This window comes from Oncorhynchus mykiss, chromosome 16 (assembly GCF_057628025.1).
Source record: "Oncorhynchus mykiss isolate SJ-2025 chromosome 16, ASM5762802v1, whole genome shotgun sequence".
NCBI classification, from domain to species: Eukaryota; Metazoa; Chordata; class Actinopteri; order Salmoniformes; family Salmonidae; genus Oncorhynchus; species Oncorhynchus mykiss.
In genome coordinates this window covers 47,709,566-47,723,082 of record NC_143037.1, presented here as the reverse complement: position 1 = coordinate 47,723,082, position 13,517 = coordinate 47,709,566, and the positions used below count along the sequence as shown (strand labels likewise).

At 41.8% G+C, this 13,517-nt stretch overlaps 1 long non-coding RNA gene across 1 annotated transcript; it reads right to left on the bottom strand.

Moving 5' to 3' along the window:
- Positions 1-12,452: 12,452 nt before the first annotated feature.
- On the bottom strand, positions 12,453-12,854 carry LOC149976908 (uncharacterized). Its single transcript, XR_016487302.1, has 2 exons — positions 12,732-12,854; positions 12,453-12,606 (listed from the first exon to the last, which is right to left on the bottom strand). It is a non-coding gene; the product is annotated as an uncharacterized LOC149976908 (long non-coding RNA).
- Positions 12,855-13,517: the final 663 nt, after the last annotated feature.

Sequence of the window (13,517 nt, the reverse complement as noted above, 5' to 3'; positions counted from 1 at the left end):
CATTTTGTTAAAAATCGCGCAACATTTCAAAGTCCTGCTACTCATGCCAGGAATATAGTATATGCATATGATAAGTATGTGTGGATTGAAAACACTCTGAAGTTTCTAAAACTGGTTAAATCGGGTCTGTGGCTATAACAGAACGTGTTTAGGAGTAAAAATCCCTGGTAAAACTGTTTACCAAAAACAAAAACAAAATATTTGTCCGCCATTCAATGTATTGTTTAAGACGAGAGAAAATATATGTGAAAACGCCTACAGCTTCCACACGATGTCGCCATTGCTATCAATATCTGAATAATTTATCCTTGGTTACAACACGAATAGACCCCTCCTTTCTTGAGGCGCACCACAGTATGTTGTGAAACTGAAAAAATGGACAATGATTTCCAGACTTGCTGCTATCGAATACAGATCGCCCCGTGATCAATTTGATACATCATTAACGTTTATTAATACCTAAAGTTGGTTCAGAAAAGTCGTTTGAAGTGATTTGTAAAAGTTTATAGGCGACTTTTGTAATTTTAAAAAGTGACGTTGCGTCTTGTAAATGGACTTTTTGCAGCATCAGACTGGCCTTCAGCAAATGACATTTTGGGTATACAATGACGGATTTAATCGGGAAAAAGACCCAATTGTGATGTTTATGGGACATATAGGAGTGCCAACAAAGAAGCTCGTCCAAGGTAATGAATGTTTTATATTTTATTTCTGCGTTTTGGGTAGCGCCGGCTACCGCAAAATCTGTTGTTTACGTGTCGTGCTGGTATTTTGGGCGGTGCATGCTATCAGATAATAGCTTCTCATGCTTTCGCCGAAAAGCATTTTACAAATCTGACTTGGTGGCTAGATTTACAACGAGTGTAGCTTTAATTCAGTACCTTGCATGTGTATTTTTATGAAAGTTTGAGATTTATCGAGTACTAAGTAAAGTACTATAGGTGGCGCTCTGAAATTTCCGCTGAGCGGTCCCTGTACAGGGACCACCTCCATAGCTTGGGAGGGGCTGAGTGCAGGGAAAACGGTCACGTGGCAGGAATGATAAGGGGAGGAACCGTTTGCTGCCCATATCACTTAGCTCCCTGCCTAGCAATAACTATGCAATGGTTAAATCAAATCAAAATCAAATCAAATTGTATTGGTTACATACACATGATTAGCAGATGTTAATGTGAGTGTTGCAAAGTGCTCGTGCTTCTAGTTCCAACAGTGCAGTAATAGCTAACTAGCCATCTAACAATTCCCAACAACTACCTAATACACACAAATCTAACAATTCCCCAACAACTACCTAATACACACAAATCTAACAATTCCCCAACAACTACCTAATACACACAAATCTAAAGGGGTGAATGAGAATATGTAAATATAAATATATGGATGAGTGATGGCCGAGCAGCAAAGGCAAGTTGCAGTAGATGGTATAAAATACAGTATATACATGTGATATGAATAATGTAAGATATGTAAACATTATTAAAGTGGCATTATTTAAAGTGGCGTTGTTTAAAGTGACTTTTTTAAGGTAATGTTTATGAATTCTGAAATTATTCAAAATATGAATAACATTCCACTCATGAGGCCACTAGGTCATTTGACGGCAGGAAAGGTATACAGAGTTAATTTAGTTGGGAACAACGGTGGATAAAATAAGGATAAACCACATCTGAGTTAATGTCAGAAAAGTACCCAGTGTGAATCCCTAAAACATTCCCCAGTTTGGAGAATGAAGGCAAAAGTTAAGCATCTCCAAAGCCACAAAACACAATCACAAACACAGCATATTCAGCTGACGTACTCACACATCAAAAACAACCGTGCTGAAAGTGACGCCTTTACGCTCGATGCCTTGACAGTGGCTAATTTATCTGTCATGTCCAAGGCATATGCCTCAATTAGAAAGTCATTTTCACAAAACTTCATTGTTCAGCGCTCCTGGGACTATTTTTCCTGCTTTCTGTTGGGGTTGTGCTCTGACAATGGTGTACATTAGGTGCATTATCCCTACCTATGGGGGCTGTTTGATCACAAACCCATCCCATACCAGGTCTTAACGGACTGAATGAGAGAAATGTGGGTCAGGGGGTTACATATTGGATCATTACGATGGGCCATTTCACAGCAGAATGAGGCTAAAATGTGGAATGACTTCTCTAGGGACAGGAGAGAGAGAGACAGAACAACGAGTCTTCATTATTGTCCATGCTTCTCATTGTGTTGCACTGGGCCGTAATGACAAATTAAATGAAGCCGCACAAATCTATCGGTAAATGTTTAAGTTGAGCCAACTGTTGGAAAACGTGATGGAGGTTAGAGGCAGGCGGGCAGATGTGGCCAGGTCTTTTATGCTTTTCTCTCTCTCTACCCTGTCGATAATTGCATCGACTTCCAGAGGTGGCCATATCACATTTCTGCAGGACATAAAGGACAGGCAATCTGCATGTGCTGGTGCTGTAATGAGCTTTCTGATTAAGAAGGAGAAATCTGCTGGAGGGGGAAACAGTCTTGTGAGGGAGAGAGTCATTTATCCCATGCCAAAGCACTACAGCATGGCACAGAGAGAGGAGGAACAATAAATGGGTGCCGTAGTCGAACGCCCCAACGCCCTCAGCGCTATGCCAGCGCCATTTACCCAGCTGGGAAGCCAAAACAAGGACTACAGTTAGACACTTATGCATCTGCCTGCATTGTTATTCAAAATGAGATGGCTGTGGTTGAGGCTATTTATGCCCAAATGCTGCTATTACAGCCGGGCCTGGATGGGAGCAGAGAGGATGGGATGGAAGTCAGATGATGTGAATCCATGTGTCAGATGGGACTCGGGGACTGAGCAGAATGACTGGGGAGAGAGAGGGAGAGGGAGGCCAGCCTTTACCTACTCATTCATATCATCAGCCTCCTCACTATCTCTCTCTCTCTCACCCTTCTATCCTATTACCTCCCCCTCTTACTCTCTCTGTTTCTCCCTCCGTCCTGGTCGCTCTCTTAGCTGTGCGTTCTGCCTGTGTGCCGAGCTCATTACTCTCCTCTCCGCTTCATTACGGGAGAAAGACGGCCTGTCATCACTCCTGACACCTCTGACTGCCGCGCATTAGTGTTTTGCCTCCTCCCTCCCTCCCTCCCTCCCTGTGAAAGAGCATGGTACGACGGGGTGACAGGGGTGTCCAAATGGAGAGAGAGGTAAAGTCTCTTTGTCTCTCATATGGTGAATGAAGAAGTGATGTTGATGCCCTCGCAGGAGCCAAGAGCCTTAGCCTATCGATTAAAACAAAAGTCACCTCCAGACACAGATAAACAAACGCAAGTTTCACCAAGAATGATGTTAATGGCTGGGGTTGCTGTTTCATCTGAGCTATGGCGCCCGGTAAAGTTCTATTGGCTATGTGTTGTAAACACACTGCATGTTGGGCTGCATAGTGTTGATAATCAGACTGTTTGGAGACGGCTCATCCAGGTTTGTTTGCTGGAATCCATCAGGTTCAACACCAATGATTCCTGCCACACACCACAAGCCAAATGCCAAAGATAGGTCAGCAATCAAGTTTTGAAGACATATATTTGTCAAAATACAGAAATACAGCCAGAGTGATGCATTTTGCATCATATTATACTGTGTTTTGCATCATCCTGGCTGTATTTCTGTATATTTAAAGATGTATATCTTGAAAACTTGATTGCTGACCTGCAAAACACTTTGGGACTATATCAACAATGGACTAATGAAACAAATACCCAGTGGCATGTATTCATGGATGCCAAGGAAAGCCATATTCTATCAATCATAGTTTTCCATCAATTCACAAATGGTTGAATCTCACTGGAGGAATCATCAGGATGAGGGAAACAGCGCCCCTCTGTCTCAGTATGTGTAGCCCATGTATCTGATGCTGTCTGGAACAAAAGAGTATGACATGTTGCCGCCGTAGCATTTGACTGATTGATGCCAGCGAGTATTTGGCAACCCAAAAAGACAATTAGCGAATGAGCGTTGAGCAGAGTTCCACTGTGTGTTGTCTTGGCATGGCATAGTCCTAAGCAAAACGTCATCATTGTCAGCAAATGTGTCTATTTCTGGTCAGCTTGTTTTGATGTCCTGCAGTAGCTAGCTTGCTTGCTAAATTTACTGGGGACTTTTACTTTTTTTTTTAAAACTTACTTCTCTGCACAGGCCAATGATTATGACAGTGATTCTGATCTAACCATAAATTCATATATTGTGCCACTAGCCTGAGATGATTGAAGTTCCGTATGTAGCCTAGCAGGCTCACATGAACGAGCTAGCTAACTTAGCTCGTTCATTGTTTCCCATGCAAGGAAGTTAGGCTAGAAAGCATTTTAGCTGGGTAGACTATGAAAACCAAAACTAAAAGTGGACTGTATGACAGAGCCTTAGACCGTTTTGCAAACAGGAAAGAGAGGAGGATGGCATACCAGTCTACAAGTAGGGTGAATCAACATTTTGTTTTTACTTGTGTACGCAAGCATGTACACACACACACACACACACAGAAATCAGTACCCTGGACAGCAACAATGTATTTAACAACATTGATTTGACTGAATTGCTTTTGGTATCTTTAAGTTTGTTTTCAGTGTATTAAACTAAGAAGAGAAAGGGAAAATAATATACAGCCTTGTTGATGTTAAGATGTTGAAATTGAAATAGTGCTGAGATAGCACAGGCAGTGCTCCTGTTGTCTTTGTGTTGACTTGCGGTAATTCCGTGCTTCTAAATCAGTAGTTGTTTAAACTCTCAAAAACATTAACTTGCTTGACCATGCTGCAGGACATATATCTGTTTGTTACATGCAATATTTGCATTGTGGACATATGCTGCTCTCCGGTTACAGTATGAGATGAAGCAAACGTATGTATAGTTGAATTTATTCCGCCACTGTGTGTCTTCTTGTTGTCACAGTCTTATTGTATATCATGGTGGTGTATGAACTAATGGGTATAGAGCAAACAATGCAATTATCACCACATAGGTTGTAGTATGACGTTTTTCCTGGCTTGGCTTCCCCAGTGATTTTATCCACGCACCGCCACTGCAAATACTAAAATATTGTTTTTGGGAGGAATTTTCCATTAAGTGTCTTTGTGTCCCTACTAATGGCTCCAATACAGAAATTATTGAATTACCTTGAATTATCAGACCTGAATCAAAAAGTATGAATGCCCTGGACCTAAAGTCAATGTCTGGATGTATTGTGGTTATGTATTAGCACCAGAGAGAAAGCTTTTGGGAATATGTTGTTAAAGATTGAAAAGGTAAGCTATCAGAATCCAATATCTCACCTCAGTGTGAAGTGTTGGTACTAGTCCCCTGCCACCAGGAGATTGTCTGTTTTTAGAATGCCCTCTAGGGGGTGCTGTGGGAACCTGATTTAGAGGTGTCAAGAGCGTGTGAAGCAAGACATTGGCTTTTTCTCATTAGTGAAAAAGTCTGTCCTCTCTCCTCTGTGTCCAGGGAAACCGTTAAATGGTCAAATCGTCGACGAGTGTCATTTCGTTAGTAGGCCAACAGAAGACGGTCCTCACCTCTTCGATAGCCTCCTTCTGGCAAGGAAGCACAAGTGTATCTTACCTGAGTCCTCCGTGTAAGAGTTTCGAAATCTGCCATACATCTGCCAAACATTTAAAAACAATTATTTTATCTATATCTCATACTACTAGCTACATTTTGATCACTTTATTCATTATTTTGGTGATTCTACCCTGTACACATAATTCGACATGTGATTGGAAGAGAGTTTAATTTCATACAATTTAGTCCACTTTCCCTCTCCTCAATTACCTTTGACCTATTTCAAAAGGAGACCAGAGAGGACAGAGGAGAGAGGACGTAGGAATTGAGCAAATCCAATATAGAAAAGTCCATTGTGTCCAACTCCATGGGAACAGCAGAAAACATGCCAGCTTTATTTTTCATACACACTTACCTCTCACCCCAAGAGTAATTTCAAATGGCTGAAATGTCTGTATCCAACTATGAATCCTCTGCAATGATAAAAAACTATTCAAGAAAAAAAAGAGCCATGGATGAAGGGGAGAGGGGGGTGAGCCCAGCCAGAGATATCCATCTGCAGAGAGAGAGAGAGCGAGAGCGAAGGAAGCAGGTTCCCATGTCATTACCCACTCCAATGCACTAACATCTAAAATTAACAGCGGCCCCATCCTGCTTACATGTTTTCAGGATGTTGCTCTGTCTCTGAGACCGATCTCCTCACACTTGGCTGGGCGTCACACCCATTCAGGGGGAAGGCAGCTAGGCAAAGGCAAGCAGCTAGTGAAAATGCATGGCTTCCTTTTTTAAATCCTCAGCTTAAGTACCCTTCCAGTTCCAATTCATTGTCCCTCCTGCTCCTCCCGGCTCTAAGGAGAGGGAGAGCCATGTGACTTGGGTCTGTGTCCCATATAATAACACAAACGTTATAATATAGTGCTTTTCAATACAAGTAACAAAGTGAATCACGTCATAAAATTTAAATAAAAGTGCTAACAAAGAGACAAATATGGAGAATGAAACAAGAACGCTAATTAAAATCATACATTGAAATTGTACATTAAAACCATCTTTATAAAAGTGTGTCTTCAACAGGGATTTTAAAAGAGGCACTGAATCTGCAAGCCTCTGGCAGACCATTCCACAGAAAGAAAATAGACCCTTGACGGACACCATAGTGAACAGGTGCTGAATACTGAACCACCCATGCTCACTGAGAAACATCTGCCACATAGATATGACCTGAACCAGTCGAGGGCAACGCCAGAGATTTCTACCCATCTCTCCAGTCAGCCATTAAGGGTGTTGTGATCAATACTATCAAACGAGGCACTGAGAACCAAAATAACTAGAATAGAATGTTCACCGGCATCAGCAGCCAATAGAAGGTCATTACAGACATTCAATAAAGCAGTTTCTGTGCTGTGAAGAAAGAGGAAGCCCGACTAGAATTTTACTCCTACTCAAATACATCCCCAAATGCATGAAAACAACTTTTAAAAAACATATTGGATAAAGTTCTACAATTTATTACTCAGTGAGGAGGGGTCTAGATTGGGCTTTATAAGGAGAGATTGGACTAGTTTTAAAGTAGGCTGGAAAGGAGCCAGAGGTCAGGGAGCTATTTACAATAGACAGAATGTTGGGGCCAACAGTCGGCATAATAGTAGGGATCAATTAGTAGTCTAGAAGAAATCTATTGTCTTAAAAAATTCCCAGAGATCAAGGTAGAGAAGTAGTTCACTCTTGCATCTTTAACCGCAACATTGTAATTTCTCATCAGATCCTTCATTAAGTCATAGGAAACTTAAAGTTTGCATTCAGCATTTCTAAGTTCACTTTTTAACCTCTACAGAATTGGTGGCTCCTCCTCGGGACGGTTGAGCTAACATAGGCTAATGTGATTAACATGAGGTTGTAAGTAACACGAACATTTCCCAGGACAAAGACATATTGGATATTGACAGAAAGCTTAAATTCTTGTTAATCTAACTGCACTGCCCAATTTACAGTAGCTATTACAGTGAAAGAATACCATGCTGTTGTTTGAGGAGAGTGCACAGTTATGAACTTGAAAAGTTATTAATAAACCAATTTGGCACAATTGGGTAGTCTTGATACATCATTTTGAACATAAATGCAATGGTTCGTTGGATCAGTCTAAAAACTTTGCACATACACTGCTGCCATCTAGTGGCCAAAATATAAATTGCACCTAGGCTGGAATAATACATTATGGCCTTTCTCTTGCATTTCAAAGATGACGGTACGAAAAAACTTTTAGACGCAATTTTTTTTACCAGATCTAATGTGTTATATTCTCCTACATTCATTTCACATTTCCACAAACATCAAAGTGTTTTCTTTCAAATAGTATCTAGAATATGCATATCCTTGCTTCAGGTCCTGAGCTACAAGCAGTTAGATTTGGGTATGTCATTTTTAGGCAAAAATGTAAAAAAACTTTCCGATCCTTATTAAGGCACAAGTGTGTTCATTTAAACAAGGTGAGACTCTGGCAGACCGTTTGTTCTTGCTTTTAACTGGTGCCACTGAGTCCACAGCTAGCACACCTGGTTCCTTGAAAGTTGTAGGAAAGTACTTTTTGGTTTCCCATTGGTTCAGGGAATGAAGTCCTACATTTCCTGACTGGTAAAACTGGATGTTTTTTTAAACAACAACAGAATTGAAAGTTTTGCCTGTTCTGGGAACGTTAATTTTTAGGTTGCGGGAGGAACTGAGAACATTTTACTCTGGTTCCTTGAAAGTTTTCCTGGGAGGTTATGTTTAATCTCTGAGAATAGGAATGACAGGTTATTTCAACGTTTTTGAGTAACTTCCTCAAAACCTTTACTGAATGTTTCAATAAGACTTAGAATAACACTGCTAGCTTATTTTGGGATATTTCTTTTGAACTCCAAACACAGAACACATGGATATAATGTCTCTTAGGCATCCCTCATTCATCCCCCTTCTCTTCCCTGTAGCTATTCCCCAGGTAATATAGATATATATATTTCATGCAAACACATTTTGTATTGTGACAGGGCAGTGAGATTCTCACCAACATTGTCTGTTCTCTATCCATGGAATTTGTCCACCAGGAGGAAGCTAGCATGCCATGTTTTTTTACACATTCAAAGCTGTTCATTTTAATTTATTAAAAACCAGACCCCATCAAATAAACATTAAGATTAGGTGTGGCCAATTAGTGGGCGCAGCCAACAGAACAGAACACAGTTAACAAGGGAGGATAGAGGTAGTTTTGTTGATGCTGAGAATGGAATGTACACTGAGTATACAAAACATTGACAACACCTACTCCTTACTAGTCATGGACCGACCAGGTGAAAGCTATGATCCCTTATTGACGTCACCTGTTAAATCCACTTCCAATCACTGTAGATGAAGGGGAGGAGACGGGTTAAAGAAGGAGTTTTAAGCCTTGAGACAGATTGTGTACGTCTGCCATTCCGAGGGTAAATGGTCAAGACAAAATATTTTTGTCTGTAAACGAGGTATGGTAGGAGATGCCACGTTAAATTGAACTGTTCTCGCACACAATGAGTGTGGTTACATACAATAGTGCGATTATTGTGGATAGTCAGATTAATATACTGTAGCTTGTTTAAAACATTTACATGCTTTGCAAGAAATACTTTCCTTAATGAACCTGTTTACATGGACACATCTGAAATCAGGCTACCTGATGGCACTCTAAATAAACACGCTCAACCACAGATAACGTGTTATTTCTGGGAAGCATATTTGATTCTGAGTTCAGACAAAGTTTGTATGTGAAAACTACTTCGATGTACACATTGTTGTTCCGAACACACTTCACTCGCGCTAAAGAGGGACGTTGGCTTGGCTGGTGCTAGCACATGCTGGTGAAATACACCCCGCTGGAACTCTGATTGAGGGGTTTACATGTCCTCATCATACGAAAGACTGCTCAGAAAAACAGGTTATGCTTACTTCGATTTTGACCTTGCGCCAATTAAGATAAGCAGAGTGAGGTGTTTACATAACTATTGCCTAATCTGGCTACTGCCATAATCAGTTTAATATCATATTATTAGTGTGAATGTAAATGTACTCATTGATAGACAACATGGTATGTGGAAGGTGCAAGAGACCAGCTGATATGGCGCATATGGTTAAATCTTCCTGTTGACCACACCCACCTCTGTGTTCAAGAGGGTGGCTCAGATTGGGTTTACAAACTACTGAATTATTCATATTGGATTGACAAACAGCTGGTGAGTTCTCAGTCCCAAGTTTTATATAGAAATTTGCTGTCATCCTCATCTGATAGGTGACTTGCTAAAGATGGTTTTTTAAATTCATCTTTGAATTTGATGTTGTCAGGTTTGAAATACATTTTGTTGACAGCACTTAGTCACATACCATTTAATCCATGTTTAAAGAAGCAGTTAAGTCTCCACTTCCTGATTGGTTCTTGTCGGGAAGAGTGGGGTGTGTCCGACTACAGAAGCAACCATGTGTAAACACACAAAATACTTCAAGTTTAAGAAGCTTTTTGTTCAGCATTTAGTGTCTCTGGCACTCTAGTCCACAAGCCGTTCAGGCAAGAGTGTGGTTAAAGATCGTGGCCACCTGTAGTCTGTTGCATCGGTGTGGCCAACTGTAGTCTGTTGCATCAGTGTGGCCTCGCTGGCAGAGTCCGTTCCTCTTCTGAAAAGCCTGCGGCAGGAGCGCAAACCACAGCGTGAGATTAGGCTGTGCTCCTAACTGCTACACTTGAGTGAGGTCCAGCCTGCACTCTTGTGCCAGTCCGTTGATTAGGGAATGCCTTGCAGGTGTGCTGATTAGTAATCCTGCACAAGTGTGTTGGAGGAGCAGAGCTGTGCTGCTGTCTTCGGCTGGCCTGGGGCTGAAGGTGTTGAATCCTTACACAGTGCTGAACTGAGTGCAGCTGTCCACTGTGCTGCAGCCAGTGCCGCTGTCCATGGTGCTGCACGGGGAGTCCTTCAGTCACACCTATGCCCATGCCTCTCACGGTGCCACTGGTCTAAACACATTTCATTACATTTACTTTGCAGACCCTCTGGGGTTTAGAAACCAGTTCGAAAATGCAATTCCTCTTATGATTTGTCGGTGGAGAATATGGTAATAATTTTGCAACCAAATACATTTGTTTTTTAAATTTGAATATTGATTGAAGCTAATTCTCACTACACATACACTGAGTGTACAAAACATTAGGAACACCTGCTCTTTCCTTGACATAGACTGACCAGGTGAATACAGGTGATAGCTTTGAACCCTTATTGATGTCATTTGTTAAATTCATTTTAATCAGTGGAGACAGGAGACAGGATAAAGAAGGATTTTTAAGCATTGAGACAATTGAGACATGGATTGTGTATGAGTGCCATTCAGAGGCTGAATGGGCAAGAAAATATTTAAGTGTCTTTCAATGAGGTAGTAGGTGCCAGTCACACCAGTTTGAGGGTGTCAAGAACTGCAACTCTGCTGGGTTTTTTACACTCAACACTTTCCCGTGTGTATCAAGAATGGTCCACCACCCAAAGGACATCCAGCCAACTTGACACGACTGTGGGAAGCATTGGGTGCAAGTCAATATTAGGAAGGTGTTTGGTATACGTAGTGTAAATGCTTTTAAATAACATTCTTAGAACGTTCTCTGAATATTGCTAATAAAAAAAGTGTTTTTTTATGGAACATTTTCTCAACGTTCTTAGAACAATTTGAGAACATGACTGTAAATAGAACCACGAGGAAACGTTATGCTGACGTACTGACATTTCCACAGAAGACTGTTGTTTCTCAAGGTTCTCTGAACTATTTGAGAACATTCTCAATGTCAAACCAGTTGCAGAATTACCCAAATGTTTATTAAATGTAACAATTTTTGAACGTGTTCTGTTGAAGTCATGAAATAGCAAAAAAATACATTGTTTTTTTGTTGTCAAATTCCTTTAAATGTGCCGAGAATGTTCCAAAGCCAATCAACTATCCTGCACTGCAAGTTGTGGGAAGGTTGCATGCAAAACAGCCATAACCACACTCTCACCATGCACTAAGAAACATTTGTTTCTCAGAACGTTATGTGCAAGCTGGGTCTAAAGTAGTCTGGCATACGTCATTGGAACAGTTCAGCAAAGCACCGGTGTGATACAAATAACAGGATCAGTAGTAGGGGATGAAAAAGCATTCGTAAATGTATTAGCAGTTGTGGAGTTAATGATGCGTAAATGACACCCTATTCCCTATATAGTGCACTCCTTTTGACTGGGCCCGGTTCAAAAGTAGTGCAAATGGAGAATAGGGTGCCATTTGGGACGTAACCTGGGGAATAGGTGCATAGTCGTAATCAAGTCTCTAGTTGTACTCCAATATATTCTAGTGTATTTTTTCCTCGCTCCCTGGCTGTATAATATGAGGTGTATAATCAGCTACGTACTTGACCTTGGCTTGTATCATTAATTCAGGGAGCAACTTGTCAACGTCTCCTCTCACCAGCTGTGCCCTGGAATGCAACCTTGTCTCCCTGAAGGTCAAGCACTCTGAAAAACAGACACACACCGATGCGCACACACATGCACGCTCGCATATACGCGCAATCCGATGCACAACAGATGCACACACACACGTAGGCACGCACGGGAGCACATTTTGACAAATAGCTACTCAAGTACACATATTGTATGGAAAAGGAGAGGCTGATCTACAGACAGCACTATAGAGTTACATTTCCTCTCTCCATCTCCCACTCTCATTGTCATTCATCCTCCTCTCTCCCATTCTACTGTATGTAACAGTTTGTGTTCTGTAGAGGAGCCAATGCTGTATCTAGGTCAGTAGTAATGACAGAACCTGTGAGGTAACAATGGTAAGGCGGCCCAGTTGCCCAGTCGCCTGCGCCCCAGGAAATTCAATTAGAGCTGCAGCACCCTCCTGCATTCACTTTATTATAGACGAGCTAACAAAGTCCCCCTGCTCCCGGAGATAGAGGATAAAGCCAGGGGCTGCTGGCTTTTGTTAGACCCACCAGAGTCTGCTCTGATCGGGCCGAGATGCCCCAGACGAGTCCCTCCATGGCCAGGTGACTGGGGAGAGAATTAAAAGAAGCAGCTCATTCTCTTCCTATCCAGAGTTTTGGCTCAAAATAACAATTTCTGCCAATGCCCCCCCCCCCCCCCCCCCTCCCCCACATCTCTCCTCCTCAGCTTACCTTCGAATTTCATTAAGGGTCCTCTAGTACATTAACCAGCCAGCAAATCAAATTCCCATCCTGGAATGAGAATGAGGGTTAAATGAGGCTTTAAGAAGAGTTGGACCCTGGCTGACTGTTATTAGCTTGTCAGGTAGTGGGTACACTTATCCTTGGCGTACCCTTTAAACCCCACTGACTGCCTTAAAGGAGGACTGTCTTCAGCATTTATTTACCCTGCAGAGTACTATTGGATCCACTACTTAAATTCGCAGAGCCCAAGTCTAAATCAAATCAAGCCTCTCTGATAGAGGCTAGGAAGCACTGCAGAGGACCTTTCCATGGCTGACTCTGAAATGGCACCCTAATCGCTATAGTGCACTACATTTAACCAGAGTGGGACCTGGTCAAACGTAGGGCACTATCTAGGGAGTATATAGGCAGTACAGGTGGCATTTAAGATGCCTTTGTCTGTCTGAAAGGTGAAAGTGCTCAGAAAAAAAGGAGTTCTCTTAGTCTATGAGGCGACGAAGCCACTCTAAATGAAATGGGGTAGAAAAGCTGCTGTCTGTCGTTATATGGGACAGGAGAGTAGACACATTGCAGAGGGCGGAAATGGATTGCAGTGTGAGCAGGATCTGACTGTTTGATAAGAGGATCGTCTGGCTGTGTGTGAGGGAACACACTGATGTGCTGTTAGTGGAGGCAGTCAGCCTGCTAGTTGATATAAGCTGAGTGAACCATGAAGGGCAGAGGCCACAAGTCACTCACTCACAGTCAGGTATCAGGGGAAATATGTTTTTTTGA